A 26,771-nucleotide genomic window follows, 5' to 3' on the forward strand; every position below is an offset into this window, starting at 1 on the left:
TTTTAAACGTTGGTATAATAATTGAAGCGGAAAGACATACTTTCCCCTACACAGCAAACCACCATTCGTTCTTATTTGAGGGCAGTGATGAAGTGGCTCTGAAACACTGAGAAATATACATGTCGTAGACTATTGATTGAACGGATTTGAAACAAATGAAGGAGACAATCTGGTTCTGGAATCTTCATGTATTTGTTAGTCCACACTAGGTAAAAGAAACACCAAGTATAAGGACAAATGAGATACTCAGAGTTCTTTCAGGTGTAATACTATGAGTTGTGATAGTGTCTCTGGTATAATAATATCACTTCCTGTGATGTGCAAATATTTATCTATTGATTTATTGCCTGTCCTGTGCCAGATATTTTAAACATTTAATATGTATCTCCGTGTTTCTCTTTGAAACCTACATTCACAGAAATACCATTTATTGGCACTTGACACACACGGAAACTGAAGTCAGAGGGACTAAATAACCTTGCCAAGTCATACAAAGTGGGTAGTCAGTATCTGACACCAAACTACACGTCTTTCCCAGCATCCTCTGCTGCTAGAGTCGGATCATTCGTTTTGTGCTTCAGACTGTACTATTTGATAAGTATGCCTGTGTATATTCTAGAAAAAAGAAGGAAAATGACTTTTTAAATAGTAAATTACATGTATGTAATGACTATTATACACGTGTATCTAAACCAAAATATTACATACTGATGTAATGTAAAGAACGCTGTTTAGTATATAACAGAATATGAGCGTGCACAAAAATGTTTTTACTGGTGGGTAGAAAATGAATCTGGCTAGATACGAGAGAGGCTCAACCGTTAGGAAATGACTGAACAGAATAAAGCTTTCTGTGTGCGTGCGCGCGCTCAGGTAGTCCAAATGGTGTCATTTAGGCCACTGGACGTGAGCGTGTGTCCTAACACATGCATGTGCACACGTACACATGTGTGCCGTCCAGCCATTCAGCCTGTTTTGTGTTTGTGTTTACCTCTGAAACTAAGACCAGCGTCACGGAAGTTCTTTCCATGGCAGTGCTGACAGCTCCTCTTCCTTCCAGCTCCGTGTGTGGGAGCATCGTTGCCTCAGCATGGTCACCTGTCCTGTGCTCAGTATTCTAATTCTTCTTTCTAGTACGCCTGCCCGAACTAAGGTCTTTTAGCCTGGGTTCCCCCTCCAGAATTGGAGCTCAGCTTATTTATTTGGAAGGTGATCCCAAGAAGCAATAAAGGAGAATGGGAAGTAGAGACCGAGAACGGAAGGCAACTACTAAAGAGCAGTTTGAACTGGGACTTCATCCCAGCGGGAATTCTAGGAGCCAGTGCCCATCATGGCTCGGTGTCCTCCATCCAACAAGCAAACTGTCCACTGTCTCTGTTCACTCATTAGTTGAGGACTCACCATTCCTCCCTGGGAGACATACAAAGCACACAGACGAACGTGCGGTGCTAGAACCTGGGTTTAGCAAGACGTACGTGGACGCAAAGGCCCCAGGCATATGGTGGGTTATTCACATTTCTTGCTACACTGGTCCTACCTTATCCGTTAGAGCTAATCGTTTAAAGCCGTCAAGTTCTTTTCCATCATTGCGCTTGAGACCTGTTGGGCTGGACCATGCCCTGAAGGCCGGGGTCTGGACTGTATCCTTCTGTCAGGACTCTTGCTTCCTCCTTAAAAACTCAGTGTGTGGTTACTTCTCTAAGAGAAGCCCAGCGTTCCTTCCTTCATTAGGGCTTCACAGCAGAGGCTGTGTTCGTGGACAGGAGCTCAACTCTCTATCGTAAATAATCAGGACTAAAAGACTCTATGTGTTCTAAGCAGTCATCGGGGCTTCTCATCAATGCATTACCAAGGGCAGCCCATATCAAAAGCCTAGGGTGTGACTTGAAACCAAGATTATCCCTGTAGGCCTACTCCTGGTACCAAAACCTGTATCAGTGGTTCTCCAGAGAAAAAGGGCCAGTTTTATATAAGCATCTCTCTCTCTATATAGATGTACTATCATCTATTGGCTTATTTGATTATGGAGACTGAGAAGTCCCACCATTCGCAAGCTAAAGAGCCAAGAAAGCTGGCGGTTTAAGTCAAAGGCCTGGGAGCCGGAGGGCCGATGGAGTGGATTCCAGTCCAAGTCTGAAGGCCTGAGAATCAGGATCACTGAATCAGGAGAAGATCATGTCCTGGTTCATAGTGAGGCAGAGAGAGCATGAATCTAAACTTCTTCCACTTTTGTTCTATTTAAGCTTTCAACAGATTGGGTGATGGTCACCCAAGTTGGGAAAGGCCATTTGCTCTACTCAGTCCACCAATTCAAGTGCTCATTTCTTCCGGAAACATCCTCACAGGTGCACCCAGAAACAGTGCTTACTCAGCTATCGGGACATCCGGTGGCCTAGGCAAGTTGACGCAGTTTACCACCACCCACTGCTTACCAACTTGTCCACCCTTCCGCCTCGGTTTTCTTAGCTAAGTTAAATTCTTTTGATCACTTCCAAGTTGAACCCTAGGAAGTTTGGAAAGTTTAGAGTATGCTATTTCTTTTAGTTCCCATTGAGTGCTTTTGACTGTTGATGTGGACAGGAAGTCGCACTGACTTTTGGCCAAAATGTAAAGATTACTACTGCCCTCCTGTGTGTACGAATTAGACGTGGTAAACATTTCCAACATAAGTGACCTGAAACGTTACTTTATTTCTCATCTCTTATTATTTTCAGCTGAAAAAGTCAGCCCACCTCCAATTTCCTTTCCCACCAGTGGCAGTGTTTCCAATTTGTATCTGACTTGTAGAAATTGCTTTTTTATGGGTGAATGTTCTGAAGCACACTAATGTTTATTTATCTAAAATTTCTTGTTATGACAACACTGTATTTGGCCTAGTAAGGGGCAGGCCGGCATTTTATGGCTCAACTGCATTCCCTTATATGATATTCAAAGTCTGCTTTCCTAATTAGCAGTATCAGCATCACTTAGGAGCTTGTTAGAAATGCACAGTGTGAGACTGCATCCCAGACCTACCCAATCAGAATACCTGGGGAGGGTCCAGGAAGGTTTTAACAACCCCTCCCTGTGATGTTGTGCACACTAAGCTTGAGTAGCACAGCTGTGTAGTCCTCAAAATGTGGTTCTGGGACCAGCAGCCTCAGAAGCGTCCGCAAGGAGCGCTCACTGGGAATGCTGACTCTCAGGCGCCCCTTCCAGGTCTGCTGTGTCATCATCCGCCTGTTAACGAGAGCCCCAGGAAATGCATGTGCAATTAAAGTTTGAACAGCACTATTCCACGGGACTCAGCTTTGCATTTTCAGTGTCAGTAAGTGGTAAGATGTGTCAAGCTATTCAATAAAATTGGCATTCAAAAATGCTGTTTTAAAAGAAAGTATTTTAAAAGGAGAGTTACGTTAAGGAAATGTTCCTAAACTTGCCCAAAAGGAGAACCAATATTAACTCGGCAAAGTTCTTACTGGAAAGCTATGAACTAGGGTATTAAATATGTGTAATATGGGTCCTATAAAAAGAAAGCTACTAGAGAAAGAATGGTAGAGGAAGTCATACTGCAGACCTACTTTCTACTTCATTACTTTTTTTTTTCTTAAACAAGACACTGTAAGTCTACTCGAAATGATTGGAACACATCCTTGAGGAGATAGGGGGGAAAATGTCTTCTCTCAATGCAGAGTGCAGAGATTTATTTTCCAGCCAGCCCTGGCAGCTCTTGGCACATATTGTCATTCGGGAAATGTATCTCCGTCAAACACAAAGAAAAAATAATTTTGTTTTTTGAGTGTTGAGTCCTTAGGGAAGAACGCTTATTGGAAATAACAAGTGGACATGGAATTTGAGTTTGTGAAGTTTGCACATGCACGTGGATACCTGGGCACAGGGTTACTCCTTTGGCATAGACGTTCCTGAGTCCCCGTGTGTGGTGATACTGTCGGTGCCACAGCAGGGCAGGTGACTGTCGAGACGGTCGGTACCAGGCGGAAGGACGCCAGAGCCTTGAACCAGTGTCTCTGCTTCATACCTTGCCATGTCATGATCACATCAGCTGCTTGTCACGCCTGAGAAATGGGGTCTTAGCATAATAGGCTTATCAGTTTTATCACAAGACTTTAATATCTGTAAGCCTGTGAAGTGGCTATCACAGCAGTGATGGTCTCTCCTTCCCATATGGGGCTCTTCTTCGGTCTTTGGTTCAGATGTGTCACACTCCAAGACTCTCTGCCAAATGCACTCTCTTCACAAACCAGCTTACAACCTTTAATCCATTTAGGGTAAAAAAAAAAAAATGGCTTACGGATGGATACATTTCTATCACTGTGGTCCTCTTAACAACTGAGAACAATTTGAATATCCACCGAGAAGCTCCAGAATGTGTTCTAGATACGATATGTGATGAATTGGTCACATAGATTGTATCCTAAAATGAGGGGGGTGATCACCAAATCAACCCTACTTGATACCATATCCCTTATTTACACCCTTATTTGTCCCAGTGACAATGCTTGTAAGCTTTGGGCTGTCACTCAGGGATTCAAATGTCCGTTCATGCTCAGCATGCACTGAGCACTAGGCTCCAAAGTGATCCCAGCTTGGGGGCAGTGCTCAGAAGCCCGAAAATACCTGGGAGTAGTGTGATGCCGCAGAGAGAGTATCCTGACTGTGGGACTTCAGGCAAGGCTTAGGCAGGGGGGTAGGGAATGAGAGGAGATCCTGTGAATTTAGGCAGCAGAGAAAAAGCTCACAGGGGAGTGGAGAGCACATGGCGGGGGGGGGGGGGGGGGGCCAGGAGGGATGGAGCAAATGGGTCGTTTTCATGTTGAGCTGAGTCCCCAGCCCACCTCCCTGAGAAGAGACTTCAGCCCTCTCTGCTGAGATCCAGCTAAAATCTCGCATTCGTTGATGCCTCTGCAGAGAACTGCTGGGTCCATCAAGTAGCTATAAAATAACTTAAACATTAGCGCTTAAATGAAGTCAGAGAAAAATATAGTCAATACAAATGACTTATTTCATTTTTTTCCTAACAGAAACAAACTCTATTAGACTGTGAGCACGTTAGTGTGTCTAATATTTCCCCCGATTGTTTCTCCTCTGGATATACTTCTTCATGGGGATGAACAGGCATGCCAAAGGAAAAAACTCAAATGGAGCAGGGAGAGAAGTTCTGCCTATTTATTATGGCATGCTCTGGCTTCTACGACATCTGAAAATTCATGAGAAAATATGTACCTTTTAAAATTCATCTTATCGTTTGACATTCATCATGAGAAGCTCTGATCTTAGTGGTAGAATAGAGCTGGTCAGGAATGTTTACTTGTTTTGCAAGTTGACCTTGAGCAAGTTATTTAAATAGTCTCTATTTAAATGGAGTTTATTCTGTAAATCACAGATGCTATGTCCTTTGCTGTCATTGAGATCAGGAAGGTTGGATTTGCAAGTGCCCACACATGTGCACATGTCATCATGTTTGGAATGTGTGGAAAGAGCGACTGTGTTTTCCAATTGCTAATTAACTGTAATAAAAATGAGCAATATTGTATTTACTCGTGCTAAATTACAATTATAAAATGATTTAATAGTAAGACGGTAACTATAAACAAATAGCAAGAGGAGAGGACCTAATTTTCTGCTAATTTTGAGAGTGATGAGATGGAGTGGGACTTTTCTTCCTTTCTCCTTCCTGCCCCTCCCCCCCCAAATTCTATCTATAACAAACATATTTAAATTACTTTTATAATGAAAGTTTTCATGTTTTCAACATAAATTATACTTGGAAATAAAACAGTTTTATTAAAATTAAATTTAAACACTCTCAGTGTCTGCTTAAATATTTATTTAGTTCAATCGAAATGTTACTATCAAAGGAGCCCTAGGCAATGCCAATAAAGAAATGTGTGAAACATGGGCATGAGTGTATATCATTCACATCCTCCTGCCATGGAAAGTGCCGAAGGTCGAAATCCCCAGTTCATGTCTTCTCCCCCGACCATTACGAACAGATTGTTGGCCCCATTTACTCACCTTTTCCCAAAGCGATGGCTGGATAACACGATGGATAAATTTCTGCCAATTAAGAGAACAACGAGGCAAATCACTGTGACTAGAGCCCCCAAGAGTTCTTCTGTTTTTAAAGACAGTTGTATGTTGAAGTGGTTTACTTCTGATGACAACACAAGACTCTCCCAGAGGAATGGCCATAATAACAATAAATGAAAGCTGATTGGGAATCACTGAGGTCCAGCTTTAGGGAGATTGTGACCTATTGAAATTGCTTTAAATCGGATTCTTAGAGGGCATCAGGGGACTTGACATTATTAATTTTTTTTCACCTCACTATTCGTTTTACAGGCTGAAGGTTACTAAAATAGAGTGTGATAAATTATTTCATTTAAGGAGAAATTATATTTTGAAAGTATCTTCAGTAAAATTAAATGGATAAGGAGAATCTTCTGGCAGCTCTCTCTCGGCCATACAAACTGGTAACAGGCAGCAGCAACACTATGGCCTCCAGAAAAGATCTTTGGTTTTTTATTAACCTGAACAGTGGGGAAAATAAAATAATCTTGACCACAAATAAGGAAAGATCTCAACATCAACTAAAAATAAGATATATTTATAAATGACTGTGTTGTGGAATTCACTTACAGTTCTGCTTCATTAAACTTTGATTACTAAATTCTTAAGCATTTACACATCTACAAGAACAAGAGGTGTGATTTCACATCCCTTGCAACCCACACGATAGCTATACGTTTAATTCAACGAATGATAGCACACATACTGAGCTCAATAACAGCTGCCGTTGCTGGCCCCCAGCCAGACCCCACCGGAAACAGACTTGTGGTCGGACAAGGTTGGGCTTGCTTCCTGTTACGACACGAGAGAAGGTGCACCATATTTGTGTATCTGAATGTATATGGAGGAGGCGGAGGGAGGAATGGGACAGAGCTAAAGCTGTATGTATTCGGTAAAGAAGGAGGAATGAATCGCTCACGCTAGCCAAAGCGGTGGACGTTGGCTCACTTACGTGCTTCAGACATTGCTTGAGTTTGGGGATGCGTTCCGACAGGATTACAGAGTGCTCTTATTTTCACCTCACTCCATCACAGTCACAGAGTGACCTTGCGGGATGTTGGTGTCTTGTGAAATTATGTTGAATAGTGAAGCACCGGCCTGGCTCCCAGCTGAGCACGGTCAGGGCTGCTTTTATCTTTCTCACTGTCCTTCACCTCATGCATCCCGTGTATCAGTCAGCACCACCGGACCCGCACACAAATCACTCGTGACTCCTCAGAACTACCCTGTGAGCCTAGGAGGCATCGTTTTCCCCAAGTTACTCATAAAACATCTGAATCCCCTGGAAGTCCAGTGGCTTGCCCACGGACCCACAGTGAAGAACGAAAGCTATTTATTATAAAAACATAATTAGGTCAAGAAGTCCACACACTAGAAACAGTGAGAGGTTTCAAAGGAAGCAGAGACACAAGTGGTCGAGGGGAAGCTGAAAGTCTTTTGGGGTGTCATTGAAGGAGTGACGGAAATTCACAAAGAGTTTTCCTGGGTGGGTGGTGTCTGGGAGTCATCCAGGTCCACTGTGAGCAAAGGCAAGAGGAAGAGTGAGAGCACAGGAGCGGCACAGCAGGAGTGACAGCTGGTGTAGACAGAATAGGCAACAGTCCAGAGCGGAGGATAAGGGTGCCAGGCTGGGGTGGGGTTGGAGGAGCGGGCTGGAGAAGGGCGCGCTGAATTCATCACTGCATGTTTTTGACCCAGGACTGAGGGTTATTCCCAGCTGGGCGTGATGTCTGCAGTAAGAATGAATATCTACTGAGCTTTAAAATTTTTTTTAATGTTTGTTTATTTTTGAGAGGAGACAGAGAACATGAGCGGGGGAGGGGCAGAGAGAGAGGGAGACACAGAATCCGAAGCAGGCTCCAGGCTCCAGGCTCCGAGCTGTCAGCGCAGAGCCCGACATGGGGTTCAAACTCACAAACCACGAGATCATGACCTGAGCTGAAGTCAGACGCTCAACCGACTGAGCCACCCAGGCGCCCTTCTATTGAGCTTTTAGTGTCAAGTATTCATTTATCTATTCAGCAGGCACTTACTGTGTGTTGTGCCTTAGGCAATGAGGTACATTCAGGGGAATCAGTCACGGGTATGACGCTTTCCTTTTTTTAGGGGTATCACCACTGGACATTCGAATAGTACTTTATAATCCAGCTTCTATTCTGGTGAACACATGAACAGAGATCCAAGGGCCTCCAGGAGAAGGAACACCAAACCCTTTATGGGCGTGAGAGAAGGATTTATGCAGTAGGTGATGTTGGGGCCCAGAGCCCAAAGCATGAGGAGCAGTTTTCAGGCAGGGAATCCATAGATGATGCTGGACGGAGAAGGACAGCAGAAGGATCAATAAATAAACCACGAGGACTGAGGAAAGTGGTTACAGACAGTGGTCAGAAGGATGCTGGTGATCGCTGAGCTATTAATGTCAGGAGAACTCTGGGGAAGGAGATTAAGGCACAAGGGATTGCGTATTTTTTGGAAATGGAACAAGCAGGAGCAGTGACTGCTGGCCCCCTTCCTCAGGAGAGTAGGCATGGGTATGTGATAGGAGGGGAGGAAGCTTTGGAACATGCACATGGCGGATATGGAGTGCGCAGGTCTGTTTTCATTAAAACGCCTTTCTAGGAATAGTATATATAGCAGTGCTACATTCCTAAGAGTGTCAGCAAATAGCCAAAAATAATAAGGCCTGAGCCCTAAAATACTAGTGTTAGAGTCAATTCATAAATTCTGACATTTCATGAATAAAATTTCATGGTTGCAATCAGAGCGCTATAAATAAGTAAAGGCATAAAGGAATATCTATATGTATATATACACGTACATATATATGTGTGTCTATGCATATGTATGAGAGAGAGAGAGGGAAAGAAGAATCTTATGCTACAGGACACCTTAGATTCATGTGTACAGAGGTCCTCAGACATTGCTTAGCTTACATCAGAATCATCCAGAGAGCTGGCTAACTGCCACCTAATACTGCAGGCTGGACACCTACCCTGCCTTAATACTCATTCCCCCGGTCACGGACACTCAGATTGCTTTCAGCCATCAGCCACCATGAGGCAAAGAGCATGGCCCTTAAGTACCTATGCAATAATTACTTCGGGATCTATAACCAGAGACAGAATCGCTGGGTAATAGGGTATTCGCACACTACTGCTTCATCAATGATCCTACTACATAATGCAAGGGTGCTCTCACGAACAGCTGTACTGGTCTGCACTCCCGCCAGCAATACGTGAGGGTCCCTACATCCCCATATTCCTGCAACACGTGGTCTTATCAGCTTCCTGAATTTCGTTAGCCTTTGAAGCACAGGGTAGTATCTCATTTCTCATTGTCTTTTTCGGGAATAATCTTGAGCATCTGTTCATCTATTTGGTTTTTCTACCTTAACTTGCTGACTGCATGATCTTGGGGGTCACTTCACCTTTCTAAGTTGTCTCTTCTATAAAATGGGGGAAAAGTAAATCTCTCTCTCTCTCTCACAGGAAGGTCATGAAGTGAGAATAATGCATGCAGAGTGATTTGTACTAGGTCTGGAAAGTAGTAAGCTCTCCAGAAAAGTTAGCTACGTTTGTTGTTATTCTTGGATTTTTTAAAAATACATACATTTTATCAAAAGGCAAATTTAGAAAGCCTTTAGGCAATTGGGTTATTAGAAAATTGCCAATAATCAGAATTCAGTTAGAGGATATTCTCCTGAGGTCCCTGGAACCCACGGTGAAGGGAGATCAGGAGAAAGTGCATAGATGATAACGTCCAGATAATTGGTAATCTCAAGGTAATTGATAACGCCAGGACAAGGGAGTTTTGGTAGTGGAAGGAGGCTAACGGTAGATGAAAAAAAGAATGATATATCTTGCTCTTCCTTTTTTTGTTTACATTTCTATGGTATTATAATCACATCATTAAAACTTGCCACGTAGAGGAAGTGAAAAAAAAAAGAAATCATGAGTTTATCACTTCATGAAACCACCATTAAAACTTTGATGGATCTTCTGTATTCTTATTATGCTTAACTCTCAATTAACTTATAAGTATGCTGATCATACAATCATGTATCATATTTAAGTAATGAAGAGAGCATACTAATTTTTCAATAGTCTGCAAAAATCACCATTTTAATTGCTTCATAATATTCCGTCAAGTGCATGTGCCAGGGTAATTATACTTCAAAGCTTGGGACTTGAAAGTAATTCAGTGTCCTCAAAAATGTATAGTATAAATTACAAATTATTTTAATCAAATGTATTTAGACATGCTCACATATCTTAGTGTAAGCCAATGTGCTGAGAAATACCTTATATTTGTACAGCCCCATAGAGAGTAAACACTTTCGGTAATCTTATCTTCAAGTGGAGCTGTGATCGGGGCAATCTGGGTATTATTACTGTGTTAGAGATGAAAGAACCAGCCAAGGCTCCGTGTTTAAGAACGTGCCTTAGATCTGACCTTTGGAAGACCCCCTACAGGGATTCCATTCCCCGGTGCATTTCCTTAATACAACATCATTCTACTTCTTTTTTTTTTTTTTTTTTTTTTTTTTAATTTTTTTTTTCAACGTTTTTTATTTATTTTTGGGACAGAGAGAGACAGAGCATGAACAGGGGAGGGGCAGAGAGAGAGGGAGACACAGAATCGGAAACAGGCTCCAGGCTCCGAGCCATCAGCCCAGAGCCTGACGCGGGGCTCGAACTCACAGACCGCGAGATCGTGACCTGGCTGAAGTCGGATGCTTAACCGACTGCGCCACCCAGGCGCCCCCCATTCTACTTCTTAATCGAAACAGCTCGAAGTAAAGTTAACCAAGAGACCGAATCAGAATCTCTAGTGCATGTGGGTGTTTGGAAAGCTTGAGTAATCATTCTTAAGTCGCTCGATACATGGTGTCTTTTTGTAAGGCTCTGTCAGGATTTTTGTGACCGTCAAATGAATATGTGAAATTGCGAGGCACAGTGAATAGACACATTCGAAATTTAAGATTTAATACAAGACTTGCAGTGCGCGTTACATAAACACATTACGACTACTTCAGAACTTATGACGAGGACATTATGGTAAAGAATTTGTGATAAATGTGTGACAAAAGCATGTAGTTCAAATAAGGAAATAGTTTAACTTCTCCAATTCTGAATAGAAAATGGCACAGAATTAGTAGAATGATCATGTGCAGTTGTGTTTTTTTTAATTTTTTAATGTTTATTTTTGAGACCGAGAAAGAGGGAGAGCGTCCATGAGTCGGGGAGGGGCAGAGAGAGAGGGAGGCACAGAATCCAAAGCAGGCTCCAGGCTCTGACGCTCAACTGACTGAGCCTCCCGGGGGCTCCCGATCAAATGCAGTTGTTAATGAGCTTCTTATCAACAGAATTGTGTTTTCTCAGTATGTCACTCTCTGTGAGCACTTATCTTCACTAGCAGAGGTGACATTAGGTTACAATATTCTAGAGACCATCATAAAACCACACCAGAGTTGCAATTACTCCTTCCCTGTGGTCATCGAGGTCTGACCAGTATAATCGTTGAGCAAAATAAAGCAGAGAATTGCAACTTTCAATATCACCAGTTTCTAAATAAATTACTTTGGAAGCATAATGTATAGCATGTAAATGTCCCCCAGATTATACTTTTTTACATAGCTAAAGAATATAATATATGGAAACTGAGAATTTTATCAAGCATAATCAATCTTGATTACTAAATAAAACAGTTTTTGTGGTGCATTGAGAGCTTTTAAGTTGACTAGACAGATTAAAATAAATTTCTTGTCTGTCCATTAGGAAACTTACAATATATACCTATGATAAGTAGAAAGTTAGAAAGGGAAATATTAGCTTGTGAATAGACTAGGCTTCTTATGTACACCACTTCATTTAATTTTTACAGCAATCTCTGCCCACATTTATTCTGTATACACAAGTAAACAGAATGGCAAAATGAACACTCTTGGACACATTCCCCAGATGTCAACTAATGGCCGGTCCTGACCTACCCATCTCCCCCATATACTGTCTCCATTAAATTATCTTGAAACAAATAATAAGCATGCTAATCTTTCATCCTTAACTATTTCAGTTTGAATCTCTGAAAGGTAAGAGCCTTTCTTAAAACAGAACCTTGAAAAATTCAACAGTAACTCATTTACATCCTTGAATATCCCATTGGTTTTCAAATTTCCGAGTTAACTGAAAAATGCATTTCCTTTTGCCAGTGTGCACATAGAGACTATAACTTTTCAAAGACAGCAATCTAATAAAAAATAAAGATTTGTCTTAAGGACTGTTGATATCACAGCCTCTTCTCTGTGCGTATACTCTGTGTAGTGTTGCCTCATTTACACCTGTTACTCAGTTGAGAGGTGAGCCCCAGAGAAGTTGCTAAAGGTGCATATGTTCAGAGCAGACACTTCTTCCTATTCTTATGGAGCGTGATTTTCATCCCTTAGAGAACAAAGCCAGAGTAGGTCATGGTGTCTGTCATTCCTGTATTCATAAATGTTACATTTGTGACCTAAGAATTTTTGACTGTTCTGGAAGAAGTCAAAAGAAAATTTGAATGTATTTTAGAACAATAAACTCTACGGTACATATTGCATTAAGATAAATGTTATTTACCTGTTAAATAATAAGCCTCAATATGTGTCATTGGAATTCTAGTAGAGGTTGCCCTCAGAGTCATTCATTTTAGTTTTTTTTAATCTCTGGAGAGGAAGACATTTTATCAGTTTCTTAAGGAAGTAGTTAATGGTTATTCTATTATATATATATATTATATACTATAAATAATGTAGTTTCAAATAAGGAGAATTTGAAAACCTGTACAATATCATTGAAACCACATGCCTTGTATTTAATAAACTGACTTTGAGGATGCATACAAACATCTCTAATAAAAGTTATGTATGTTTAAATTTATTACATACTTTTGAAATGTTTTTAAAATGTTCGTCAAGTAATCTCAGTTGCACTGAAACAAATAATACGGGCATTTAGGAACCTCTTATTGCTGCATTGGTACTAAAATTACACAGACTGAAGTATAATTCCCCAAGTTTTTATTCAAACGCTAACTAGTTAGAAAAGGATAACTTTGCATTCATGAAGTTAAAACTATTTTTATTTAAGCGACTTTTCTGGGAAGTATTTTCTTGATATTTTTTTGTCTTGGGGTTAAAAATACTGTCCATGACCCCCAAGTAAGTATTAGGCTTTATTTCCTAAATGGGATTGTCACTTTGATGAAGGACATTCAGAGGAGCTGCTGTTTCTCTTTTGACTGTGTAGCTGGGAGACTCAGGTATTAAACCCAAATAACGCGATTCGGTCACTCTCATTAGCTGTGAATGACAGTGTGTGTGCCGTGTGCCGGCACGTAATCGCCACACCACAGCAACCACAAACTGCAGTTTATTGTTATTATGAGCCAGGCAGATGTTAACCGCTTTATTTTACTTAATTTGTAGTTCAAACTTTGGAAGTAATTATTTCTATCCCCAATTTATAGATGAAGAAACAGAGGCTTAGGAATATATCTCCTTCAAGTTTCTCCAGCTAATAAGATCCCTAACTATTATGAGCCACAATTGTCGGCAACTGTCTGTCCTTTTCCAGGGCCAACCAAGGTGTCTTGGTAAAAAGTTTGGATGGATATCCTTAATTTCTCTTTACGGAGAGGGGGTGAAGGCATTATTAATGTTTCAGTTGTTGTTGGAATAACGATCATTGGGGCTTGAAAAAAGTTGTCTATAGAGGGAAAAGCAGTATTTGAACACAAAATAAATGAGTTTATGTCGTCTGGGTTGAGTAGGGAAAAGAACTTCCCAAATTGCAGACATCCTAGCATTAAAAATGGAGCACATGCATTAAGGCATTTAAGTTCTCTGTGTTCTTTGTTCCATTTATCTATATCAAGGTACCCATGGGTATGGGAGCCACTTACTCGTTTGTTTTCTTGTTTTGTTACATCTGGCAGTGTTTCAAAAGGCAATGCAGGTAGGCAGGTGTTATTATTGATTGAAATAAAAACAGTTTTGTGCCAGTCTCTCTAACCCATTGTCTGCTGCATGCATTTATTCAGCTTCTGCTCCCATAGGGCATACGAGTGGGTCTCTTTGGTGAAGAATAGGTTAAGAAAGTGCACATTTCACTCCCTGATTGCATTATTACTAAATAAAGTAGGCTCTTCTTTGTGTAATGAAACTTTAATTGTGTGACCAAATTATACAGACTCTGAAGGTCAAACGACCCAAAATAATACCACATTGTATTTTAGTCCATGTGTTCTAAAAATATTTGGTGAAATTTAAAGTTGGCACCAATGTGAAAAGGAATACTTTAGAGGCCATTTATCTTTGTATCTGCTAAGACTGAGGGTTACAGTTAGACATGGCCGGTAATATAGCTTCTCTGAGTGACAAGCTTGTAGGAAAGTTTAGATGTTGATCTAAGTGAAGATACATTGTTCACCAGTTATATATTGTATATGGTATTTAATGTACATCACAATGTGCATTGCAATATACATTAGTGTGCATACAATATACATTAGTACTATAATGTATTTAATGTATGTTAAATAATGAATGGCTTCAGAGACCAAAATGAGAGCCTAAAGCTGTAAGGAACCCTAAGGGCTGATTGAACTCTATCCAAGCTTTTAAACAGTTCAGTTTTGAAAATTGAGTATAATGAAGTGGGTATTTTGTTTTATTCTGTTGGAAATATTGGTTGCTTTTTAAGTGTCTTTCTAAAACACGTATTGAAGTTTGTACTTGGAAAAAATGATTAGCAGTCATTTAATAAATAAACGGCATTTTGAAGCACCCTGAAGACTAGTCAATATATTGGAAAGACTGTATAGAAACATTAATAGAAGGTAGAGGTGAGAAATAATTTATTTTAAATTTTATAATATCTCTAATAGAGAACAGTAGTTTTCTTTCATCACTGAACAATAGTTATTTTAATATGGTCATAAGAATGCCATTATTCCTTGTAATATTAATGGTAAAAAGAAAGATGTTAATGGAGCTCTTTATGGTATAATGCATGAAAAATTATATGATATCTAAAATCTGAAGCTGAAAGGTACTTCTCATGGTGTTCTTAATGATCTATAGAAAAGCACAAAAGTGAAAAATACAGTTTTAATGAAGTATTCTTCAGAATCTTATCTTTTTGCTTTTGGATAAATACATGCAAATTTAAATCTTGACTGTCTTCACTGAACTATCTTTTAAAGCATTAAGGACTTACTGCTTTGACAAAGTTGGCATAATTATTTTCATTTAACTTTTCACAGTGAAGTGCAGCACACATCCAAAGAGACAAAAGGTGCACGCACACACACACACACACACACACACACACACACATCAGTGAATTATCAGAAAGTGAACATACTTATGTCAATATTACCTCGGCCAAGAATATTACAATATCTCAAGCATCTCCTTTCATCCTTTTCTGATCACTACCACCTCTCTCTTCTCCCCAAGTCATCACCATCGTGACTGTTAATGCTTGTTTTGAATTATATACCCAACAAGTCATGTAACATACACTTCTTTACATCTGGCTACCTGGGGTAACATTATGTTGTATATAATTGATTTGTTTTCATTGCTTTACAAAATCCCGTTATATAAACATATCTGAATGTGTTTATCCGTTCTACAAATGGATGTGTGAGTTGGATTTGGAGACTGTCCTGAATAATTCTTGAAGAACATTCATGTGCATTTGGTGCATAATGCTTGCTTTTGTGGTGGGCACGCTCTTGAGAAGGGAATGGCTGGCGCATAACGTAAGTGTGTGTTTACTTTTAGCGGAACACGTGAAAGACTTTTTATGGAGAGTGTGTTAATTTACACTCCCAACAGCAGTGTTAGAAAAATTCCATTTCTTCCACATTCTTGACAGCATTTGGTATTGTCAGTTTTCTTTTAATTCTAGCTTTATGTTGTTTCCCCCACTTTTAGCGATTCTGGTTGGTGTGCGGAACTTTCTCTATGGTTTTAATTTGCACAGCCCTGTGCCTAATGAGGTTGGACACCATGGCATGGGTTTGTTAGTAATTTCAGTATTTGCTTGTCCCTTTTTCATTATTGCTTTAGAGTTCTCTCCTAAATTCTGTACACTAATATACTGAAAACTGGGTTCTTCCATTCTTTGGCTTCTCTTTTCACTATTTTAACATCTTTCAATGAACACAAGTTCTTAGTTTCATATATTCTGATTTGTCAGCCTTTCGTCTTATGTGTCAGCCTTTCCTTTTGTGTCATGTTCAAGACACCTTTGCCCTCCTCCGCGTTACGAAGATATCCAGCTATGCTGCCTTCTAACACATCTTTGCTAACTTTATAGTTTTGCCTTTCACATTTAGATTTGTAGTCTTACTGGAATTCCTTTCTGTGCATGATTTAAGGGAGTGATCAACCTTCCTTTCTCCCCCTCCTTTCTTTTCTTTTTTCTTCTTTTTCCTCAACGTGGATGTTTGATTGACCCAGCACTGTACATTTAAAAGAGGTGGTTTATTGTTTGTTTGTTGTTTTTTAACTGCTCTGCATTGCAAACATTGTCAAAATCCTCTCTTCATAGATGTTCAGTCAGTTTCTGGATTCTCTATTCTGTTCCATTGGTCTGTTTGAGGAACCTTCTGCCAATATGACATTCTGTTATTTTTGTGCCATTATGAGACTTGATATCCAGTAAAGAAAATCCTCCAGCTTTGTTTTTCTTCAAGAGTATCTTGGTGATTTCTGTCCCTTTATGTTTTCACAAACAATGTATGAGAGTTCTTATTAATTCACATCCTCACCAGTATTTGGTGTTGTCAGTGTTGTGGATTTTGGCCATTCTAAAAGGTGTGTAAAGTCAATTCATATTTATATATAGACTTTCATTCAGCAGGTTTGCTAAACACGCTCTATAGAGTAAAAAAATTTCTATACACATAATCATCCAACGTATGAATGACGGCCGACTTATTTCTTTCTTTCGAATCCATATTATCTGTTAAATATTTTTCTTACCCTAGTTAGAATATTCACTTCATCGTGAATGAAGGGGTCTGTAGAGAACATACTTTGATTCCCACACTCAAAGCAGATCTCCACATTTCTTCTAGCATGTGACAGCTTGCTGTAAGGTTTTTATAGATATCCTTTGCAGATTTAGAAATTCCCTTTATGGCTAAAAGTTTTAATCATGTTTAGATGTTGAATTTAATCAAATGCTCTTTCTATATCTGTTTAGAAGATCATATTTTCTTCAGTTTGATTAATTACATTGAAGGATTCTTAAATATTAAGCAATCCTTATGTTCCTGGAAGACATTTGATTAAGTGATGAGCTAGTAAACTTTTTCTTTATTTCTATATACTCTAGCAACTTCACAATTAATTTTACAGGATAGTAAGATCTGTGTTTATGAATAAGATCGGCTTTTATTTTCCTTCTTGTAAGTTCTTTGTCAGATTTTGATATCAAGGTTAGGCTAGCCTCATGAAACAAGTTGGGAAGCATTCTGTTTTTCTACTTTTTGAAGGTGTTTGTATAAGATCAGTGTTATTTTGTCCTTAAATGTTTAGAAGAATTCACAAGGGAAGACATCAGGGCCTGGAATTTTCCATGTGTGAATATTTTTTAATTACAGATTCAATTTTGCCAATAGAGATAGGTTACTCAGATTTTCCTGTTTTTCATCTGTTTTGGCAGGCTACTGTTTGTTTGGAATTTGTTCACCTAATGTTCAAAAACCTTTCAAAATAACCTCTTATTGTCATTCTAACTTGTATGGGATTATAGTGGGGTTGCTCTTTCGAATTCCTGATACTGATCAGTTGTGTCTCTTTTTTCTTTTCCTTGATCAGTCTAGCTAGGGTTTCAATAATTTCAATGTTCTTTCAGAGCCTTATATCATTTACTTTGTGTTTCATTCTTGATTTTAGTTTACTGTATTTTTTTCCCTAAGGTCTTACCATCCATCCTTTTTTTTTTTTTTGAAATTTATTGTCAAATTGTTTTCCATACAACACCCAGTGCTCAACCATCCATCCTTATTAGTTCATTAATCTTCTGCCTTTTTTCTTTGGATGCCCATGTACTCAGTACCAGTGACTTCTCATGCACTTGTGATATTGGTAATTTGGGTCTTTCTTATTTGTTTGGACAACCTGAGTAGGGACTTATCAATTTCAGCAAATTTTTCCAAGAAGCAGCTTTTGATTTTGTTGACTTTCTCTGTTTTTCGGTTTTTAATTTCATTTATTTGTGCTCTGATTTTTTGTTATTTTATTTTGCTTATTTTTGATTTATATTACTCTACGTTCTCTAGTATCGTAGGGTACATTCTCTAGTATTGTAGGGTGGAAACTGATTTATTTAGATCTTTGCCTTTTTAAAAATGTATGCATTTAGTGCTACAAATGCTGGTATATCTCACAAATTTTGATAAATTATATTTTTATTTTCATTTAGGTCAATTTTTAAAAATTTTACTTGGGACATATGCCTAAACCCTTGGGTTATTTCCAGATATTTTGGGGTTTTCTAACTATCATTCTGTTACTGGTTTCTAGTTCAATCCTGTTGTGATTTGAGAGCATACTTTGTACAGTTCACAATTCTTTTACATTTGTGAGGGTGCGATTTAGGGCCTATAACGTGGTCCATCTTGATGAATATTTCATGTGATCTTAAGAAGACTGTTTCTGCTGCTGTTAGATGGAAAATTCTAAAATGTCAATTCGATCCAGTTGACTAATACCGATATACACGTCTTCTGTATTCTTACTGTTTTTCTGTCTTTTTGATGTATCAACTACTCCACCTATGATAATGGATTTGTCTATTTCTCCCTGTGGTTCTATCAGCATTTGCCTCATGTATTTTGACCCTTTTGTTGTTACGTGCTATACATAGAGGATTGTTATGCCATGTTGGAAACTTGGCTGCTGTGTCTGTTTATCTCTGATAATCTTTCTTGTTCTGCAGTCTGCTTTGTTTGAAATTAACATGGCTACTCCAGCTTTCTTTAGATTGGTGTTAGTGTTCGGCTAAAATACAAAATGAAAACCAAACTTGAAAATTCCCTGAGCAGACAAAACCAGTTAAGCCACATAAGCAAAACTGAATCTAGATTATTCCATGAACGTAAGTGAAACTTAAGTCATTTTCCTAAAGATGGTACAAGATAACTACTTTTAACCATCTGGAAACCCCTATTGTAATAACCAATCACGTAAAGGTTAAACAACTTCCTTATTTTCATTTTATGAGCCATCCTGTAATGCCGTGCTTCTAAGCCTCATAGAGTTTTGGTTTGAAGGATCCCAGTTCTTTTATTTATTCATTCATTTATTCATTTATTTATTTATTTATTTATTTATTTAATGTTTATTTATTTTTGAGAGGTGGGGAGGGGTAGAAAGAGACAGAGACACAGTATCCGAAACAGGCTCCAGGCTCCAAGCCATCAGCACTGAGCCCAACGCGGGGCTCAAACTCATGAGCCATGAGATCATGACCTGAGCTGAAGTCAGACGCTCCACTGATTGAGCCACCCAGGCGCCCCTGAAGCTCCCTGTCCTTGAACTGTTCTGATATGCACAATAAACTCTTACTAATTACTATTTTATTGATCTGGTGGTTTAAATTTTGCTATTTTTAGATTTTTGACATTAGCATGGTAAATCTCTATCCTTTTACTTTCAACATATTTTAGTCTTATATTGAAAGCGAATTCCTTGCAGATGAACTATAGTTGGGTTTCATCATTCTTTATATATAGCCTGACAATCTCTGTCTTTTAATGTAGTATTTAGACTGCAGCTAAATATAGTATTTAGACTGTAGCTTTTAAAGTGATTTTTGATATATTTGGATTAATATCTACTACGTTTGTAACTGTTTTCTGTTTGTTGCATTTGCCTTTTGTTTCTTACTCCCCCTTTTTAATGTGTTATCTGAGTTTGAGAATTTTGTATGATTCAATTTTATCTCTTTCCATACTGATATACTTAAAAAAATTTTTAGTGACTGCCCTTGCCTGTCAAAGTCCATCTTCAAATAACATTATACTACTTAATAAATAGTGCAGGTAACTTAGAATACTCCCAGTCCCTCCCTCTTATTACCTGCAATGTTGCTGCCATGCATTTAATTCATCCAAGTGCTATCATCACCCAACAGATTTTGACTAATCTTTCTTTAAACAGTTATCTTGTAACTAACAATAAAAAATTATTTTATCTTAGGTTCTTTTATTCCTTCTCAAGTGCTCTTCCTTTGTCTGCATGTTTCTGACCTATGTCATTTAACTTTTGTATAAAGAACTTCTTTGAAATATTTTTTGCAGAGCAAGTCTGGTAGCAGTGAATTCTGTTGAGTTTTGTCTGAGAAAGTGTTTATTTTTTCACTTTTGAGAGAGAATTTCTCTAGGTAGAGAATTCCAAGTTTATTTTTACTTCTTTCAACACTTTAAATATTTCACTTCACTCTCTTCTTGCTTGCGTGTTTTCTGATGAGAAGTCCAATATAATTCTTACCCTTGTTCCTCTGTAGGTATGGTGTTTGCTTTTCTCTGGTTCTTTAAAAATGTTCTCTATATCTTTGGCTTTCTGCAGTTTGATTATATTTTGACTCAGTATAGAGTTTGTTTTGATTTCTAATCTGCTTGTTACTCTTTGAAATTCCTGGGCCTACTTTGGGGTCTGTCATTAATTTTGGAAAGTCGTTGGCCATTATTCAAATATTTCTTCCACTCCATTTTCTCTTTCTTTACCTTCTGGTATTCCACTTATGCACATGTTACAATTTTTGCAGTTATCCACAGGTGTTGGATATTCCCTTCTGCTTTTTTCCTTTTTGCATTAGAGTGCAGGAAGTTTATGTTTTCTTATCTTTGAGCTCACTGATTCTTTCCTGGGTTGTGTTGAATTTATTGATGTGCCCGTCAAAGACATTCTCCATTTCTGTCACGGTGTTTTTGATTTATGATATTTCCCTTTGATTCTTTCTTAGAGTTTTCATCTCTCTGTTTATCTTACCCATCTTTCTTGCATGCTGTCCACTTGTCTCATTAGAGCCCTTAGCATATTAGAGTTGTTTTAAATTCGTAGTCTGATAATTCCAACATCTGAGATGTATGTAATTGATGATTGTTTTGTCTCTGCAGTGTGTTTTTTTTCTGGCCTTTTGGCGTGCCTTGCAATTTCTCTGCAAAATATGGACATGTTGTATTAAATTTTTGTTTGTTTAATGTTTATTTATTTTTGAGAGAGAGAGAGAGACAGCACATGAGCAGGGGAGGGGCAGAGAGAGAGAGGGAGACACAGAATCAGAAGTGGCTCCAGGCTCTGAACTGTCAGCACAGAGCCCAACGTGGGGCTCGAACTCTGAACAGCAAGATCATGACCTGAGCTGAAGTCAGACCCTTAACCGACTGAACCACCCAGACACCCCTGGACATGTTGTATTCAGTAATGGGAACTGAAGTGAATAGAATTTTTGTGTGAGGATTTATATTAACCTGCTGAGGAATTGGGCTGTGTTTAATGTTTGATGTAGGTGTTGTAGGTGCCGGAAGCTTCAAATTCATCTAATACTCTTAGATGAATTTTTGTCTCTCCTCTTGACTTTGGGGTCCTCTTCAGAGGTGGTCCGTGTTTACAGTGCTTTCAGCTGTTATCCAGTATTATTATACTGGAGTTCTGCTGGTTGGATGTTATGATATGAGGGTACGAGAGCATTCTGTGTTATTCCAGCTAAATGTCAGTGTTTGTAGCGGGCTTCTGTCTTGGGACTGTGACCTTCACTAGTGTGTCTCTAGGGGTATAGCTCGTTCCCTTCCTGCCCTTACTTCTTTTCCTGGCTCTTGACTCCTGTTGACTGTTCCCTTGGGTGGGACAGGGAGAGTAGGGAACCCAGAGTGGGAAGAATGTTCTTCCCTAATGGGGATGAGGCTCTGGCAAAGTCTTTCCTCCTAGACAGTAGGCCTTTGTTGTGCAGAACACTTGGGGCGTATTTCACAATAATTACCTTTCCCTTACCCTGCCAGAGCCAGGAGGAAATCTTTTTCTGATCTTCATGGAGAACGTGAAAGTTTCCTAAAAGTCAAGTTCACAGAAATATAGGGCCCTCTAAGACTGTGGTCCCCAGGAGTTTCTCTCTCTCTCTGTCATGCCAGCTCACCCTCAGCCTCCATCAGTTTATCACTATTACCTCATAAGCAACCCTATCAGTTTCTGGCACCAGTGGCAGATCTCAGTGAAGAGATCTTGGCTCTGACTCTTTGGATCGTCTTATCTCTCCAGATTCCAGGGCGATAGTTTGCCATGGTTTTAGTCAGCTCAGGCTGCAGTCACAAAACACTGCAGACTGGTGGGTGGCTTAAACAAAACAGACCTTTAGTTTTCACAGTTGTGGAATTGGGAAAGTCCAAGATCAAGTTGCTGGCTAATTCAAACCATTCCTGGTCAGAACCCACTTCCTGGCTTGCAGACATCAGCCTTCTCAGTGTCTTCCACTGGCTCTGGTCTCTTTTCTCATGATTATGATGCTAATCCCATCATGGGGGCCTGCCCTCATGACTTCATCTAAACCTAATGACACCCCAAAGGCCCCACTTTCGAGTACATCGCATTGGGGTTAGGGCCTTAATATGAATTTTGGAGGGACACAATCCAATCCATAGCACCAAATAACCTAAGTTTTCTGACATGTCTAAGAAAGGTCATTGATTTTCAGTCTGTCTGACTTTGTTGTTGCTTAGAGTACAGTCATGATTTCCAAGCTCTTTAAATACAGAGCTGATGCCTTTCCTGTTTACTAGTTAGTATGTGTGTGTGTGTGTATATCCACGACTCTGAATTTCCCTTTAAGAACAGTTTTCACTGCTGCTTTCTTACTTTCTGTGGTGTGTAGGACATTATGTATGAAAAATGAAAACACAATTTGCGACCTAGAAAGATATCTTTCTACAGAATGTAACTACATTTGCTTCTGCAGGTAGAAATGAGCACCAGACTTTTCTGACTATCTTAATGTTATTTCACAGATTGAGAAGGTAGGAAGCTGAATTTTAGTCCCTCTAAGGAGTTGTCTGTGTGTGACTTACCCTTTGTCCTAAGCTGTAGACCCTCTGAGTTCCGATACAAAATCTGTGGAAGCTTACAGGATATCCTCATCCTTGGGGGACCTAGATCTAAAATTTTGTCTTTAACCCTGTCCAGTTGTAAAAAGATCTGATGTTCAGGTTCTTTCTGTCTCAGGTTCTATTCAGGAATCCTAGAAAGAGAAAAGGGTCTCAAAGGTAGGGCTCTATTTTATTGTCTTTGAGCGCTTCATTCCCTATTTTTTATTTTGTGCAACTTTTCTAGCAGGAGGATTGTTCAGAATTTCCTAGTCTACCACTACCATAATATGATGATTTTTTTAAAGCTAAAAGTTATCTTTCAATAAAAATTTAGTCTTCCAAAAAACTAGACATATCTTACCCTAATATAAATTTAAGAGTAATGACCTATCCATGTGTCTTCCATAAAACAATTTATTGCTGTCTCTGAACAATAGTTACAAACTATAGCCAAGGCCGTATCGTTCATGTGCTTTTTTGCTCTTGCCGTTCGATTCTTCCATCTTGAGAAGTGAAACATTCTATGCTAAAAGGGATAAAACAGTGTATTTTACAACTTGGTTTCTTCACAGATTCTAATATAATGGGCAAGACATGGGACCTTACTGAAATACTACCAAGAATTTGGTATCCCTGCAAATAAATAATTTAAAGACAGTATTTTCAGAGCAGAGGGGGTGGTAGAAACTGATTTTATGTCAATAAAATTCTGTATTCTTATTTTGAGATTTGAGACTTATCATAAACACAGAGCAACCCTTAACTTTCTAATTTGATTCCTCTGCTCTCATTGCTATTTCTTTATTACAATTAATGAATGACATTCACACTCACTTAAGAGAGAATCAGCATTTATACATAGAGTTACAATGGGCTTATTCAACATATGTTTACAAGTTACTTACTTGGGTTTATGCTAGCAAATTTCCCACTTTCCAGTTGTTATTTTTTCTTTGCCTTCTCAGTTTTTTTAATTTTTTGTTTTTTAGACAAGACAGTCTCTTGGGAGGCTCAGTGCTGCACTTGGTAAATATTTATAACCAACACCATAAAACAAAGGTCTGACTTCCATTAGACAGCATGTTGTTATGATGCATTCAGTGTCCGCCTGTCAGCTGACTGTGTCAAAATGAGTTGTTCTTGGAAATAGGTCATATGTGAGTCACATGAATTCTCATAACAAGAGGGGTCAGAGGATTTTCATGTTTGCCTGCTGGTCATGTTGAATTTATACTCGTATTGCTGTTTATTTTGGTGGGAGCTAAACCAATTTTTATGTAATTACACAGCCTGCTATGTAACTACATGTAAGTGGTCCCACGTTTCTGATTTATTACAGAAGTGTTTTGGATCCCCTTATGAACTGCCATATGGGCATTTCCCTTTATGCATCTTGACTTTCATAGATGAGTTGCTCAATTAATATTTATAAAACAGATGAATGCTGTTATACCTCTTCATAAACTTTAGAATCATTATGGACATACTTAAAATCTTGTGAAGAACTTTAATTCATTAACTCCATAAATTATCTCGGTTAGAATGCATTTTTAAACCACCTATGAATACCTCATTGAGCTTGAAAATCAAGTCTCCAAGAAAAGAAAAATACAATTAAGGCTTTTTGATTTTTGTCACATAAGACACATGACCTTAATTCCCCTTGTAGGTGTTTCATACATTTGATGAAATACTGGCATATTCTTTTGCATTTCGTATCTGTGAGGAAGTTATCATTTTATGTACGAGTCCTATTGATGATTGAACGTTTGTCTTTTCTTTTTATTCTACTCCAGTAATTCTGAGAAAATGTAAAGTTTATGGAACCATGCTTTTGTCTATAATAGTTAACTGGGAGAGCTGTGTTCAGCGATCATCTGAGTCGTATTACTCTCAATATGTCAAAGATTTTAAATGTAAATTACGAGAAAGAGTGGGGGGAGCCTCAGATAAAATATCAAGCTTCCTCTAGGGCGACTGGTTAGCTTTCATGTTCTTTTGGAAGGAAGCCTATTGATAGTTTAGCTAAATTATGTTCTCTGGAGTCAGCAAAGCCTGGGATTAAATCCTTCCTCTGCCACTTCTTAGCTGTGTGGCTTTAGACACACAACTTCTATAATTTTCATTATCCTCAATTTTAAAGTGGGTGCAAAAATGACTATCTTACAGAGTTGATGGAAGTATTACAGCTGCGTAATGCATTTCTCCTGCACCTGACCCTGAGTACAGATTTGCACACTGAAGACCTTTAGACTGGTAACACAGAACACGTTTGCTACATATTTCTCCCCTTAGAAGTTAGCCCTGGTGAACCCTTCTCCTAAAATCTCTTCCCTCTCTAAAGTTTTGCAATGATATAGGGAGGGGAAAAGAGCATGGCTTATTCACAAGCCAGAAAATTTTTCAAAATCAGCTAAAGACCAAAGCACAAATTGGCTTGGCATGCATTAGAAATGCAGATTCCAGGGCCCCACTTGCCCTGGGGTTCAGCACATGGGGTTCAGGATCTAGAAATTACATTTTAAAAATATAATTTATTGTCAAATTGGCTTTCATACAACACCCAGTGCTCCCAACAAGTGCCCTCCTCAATGCCCATCACCCACTTTCCCCTCTCCCCTGCCCCATCCAACCTCAGTTTGTTCTCTGTATTTAAAAGTGTCTTGTGGTTTGGCTCCCTCCCACTCTGTTTGTAACTTTTTCCTCCTTCCCTTCCCCCATGGTCTTCTGTTAAGTTTCTTAAGATCCACATATGAGTGAAAACATGATATCATGTGTTTTCACTCATATGTAGAAATTGCATTTTTAAACAGCTCCTCAAGTAATTCTAACAGACACCAAAGTTCAGAATCTATAATAAAAGGAAAGACAGGAGCGCCTGAGTGGCTCAGTTGGTAAAGGTCTGACTTCCGGCTCAGGTCATGATCTCCCAGCTTTGTGGGTTTGAGTGCCTCGTGGGGGCATCAGAGGCTGCACTAACATTACAGAGCCTGATTCTGTGTCTCCCTCGCTCTCTGCCCCTCCCCCACTCGCACTCTTTCTCTCTCAAAAATGAATAAACATTAAAAAAAATTAGGAAAAAAGTGAAGACATAAACATCCACATAATAAAATTATTTTTTTTAATGAGCAACTTAAGTCCATGCGTTCTTTATGAACTTGCGATGGTGTGAAAAAAGTATTCATAGCAAGTTGAAGAATATCTCTTAGGTGAGGGAAGTACGTTTGAAACCTGATAGTATGCATAGAACTTTTCATTCATAAGGTAATGTAACATCAGCCACATCCCTAATTGACTACCATTCTGAAAAAAGGGCCCATTTAATACAGAATTCCAAAGCAAAGTCTTTATCTTATGTATTGAAAAAATTTCACCATGAGGAGCAAGACAAGACAAACATTATTGCTCAGTTAACGAATTCTTAATTAATAGCAATGATTCCTGTTCTCTGGCTGACATTGATCCTAGGAAGTTATTTAAGGTACTCAGAGCATTCCAAGATAGTGTTCTGCCTGTTCTGTCACTGAACACACTTCCTATGTCTGCATCTTCTTTCATTATACTGATTA

At 39.0% G+C, this 26,771-nt stretch overlaps 1 protein-coding gene across 3 annotated transcripts in view; it reads left to right on the forward strand.

Annotated features, from left to right (window-relative positions):
- Positions 1 to 26,771, forward strand: part of CNTNAP4 (contactin associated protein family member 4) — a 253,150-nt gene that overhangs the window by 100,516 nt on the left and 125,863 nt on the right. The gene's annotated exons all lie outside the window — the stretch shown is intronic.

The sequence above is a fragment of the Panthera leo genome, chromosome E2 (assembly GCF_018350215.1).
Source record: "Panthera leo isolate Ple1 chromosome E2, P.leo_Ple1_pat1.1, whole genome shotgun sequence".
Lineage (NCBI taxonomy): Eukaryota > Metazoa > Chordata > Mammalia > Carnivora > Felidae > Panthera > Panthera leo.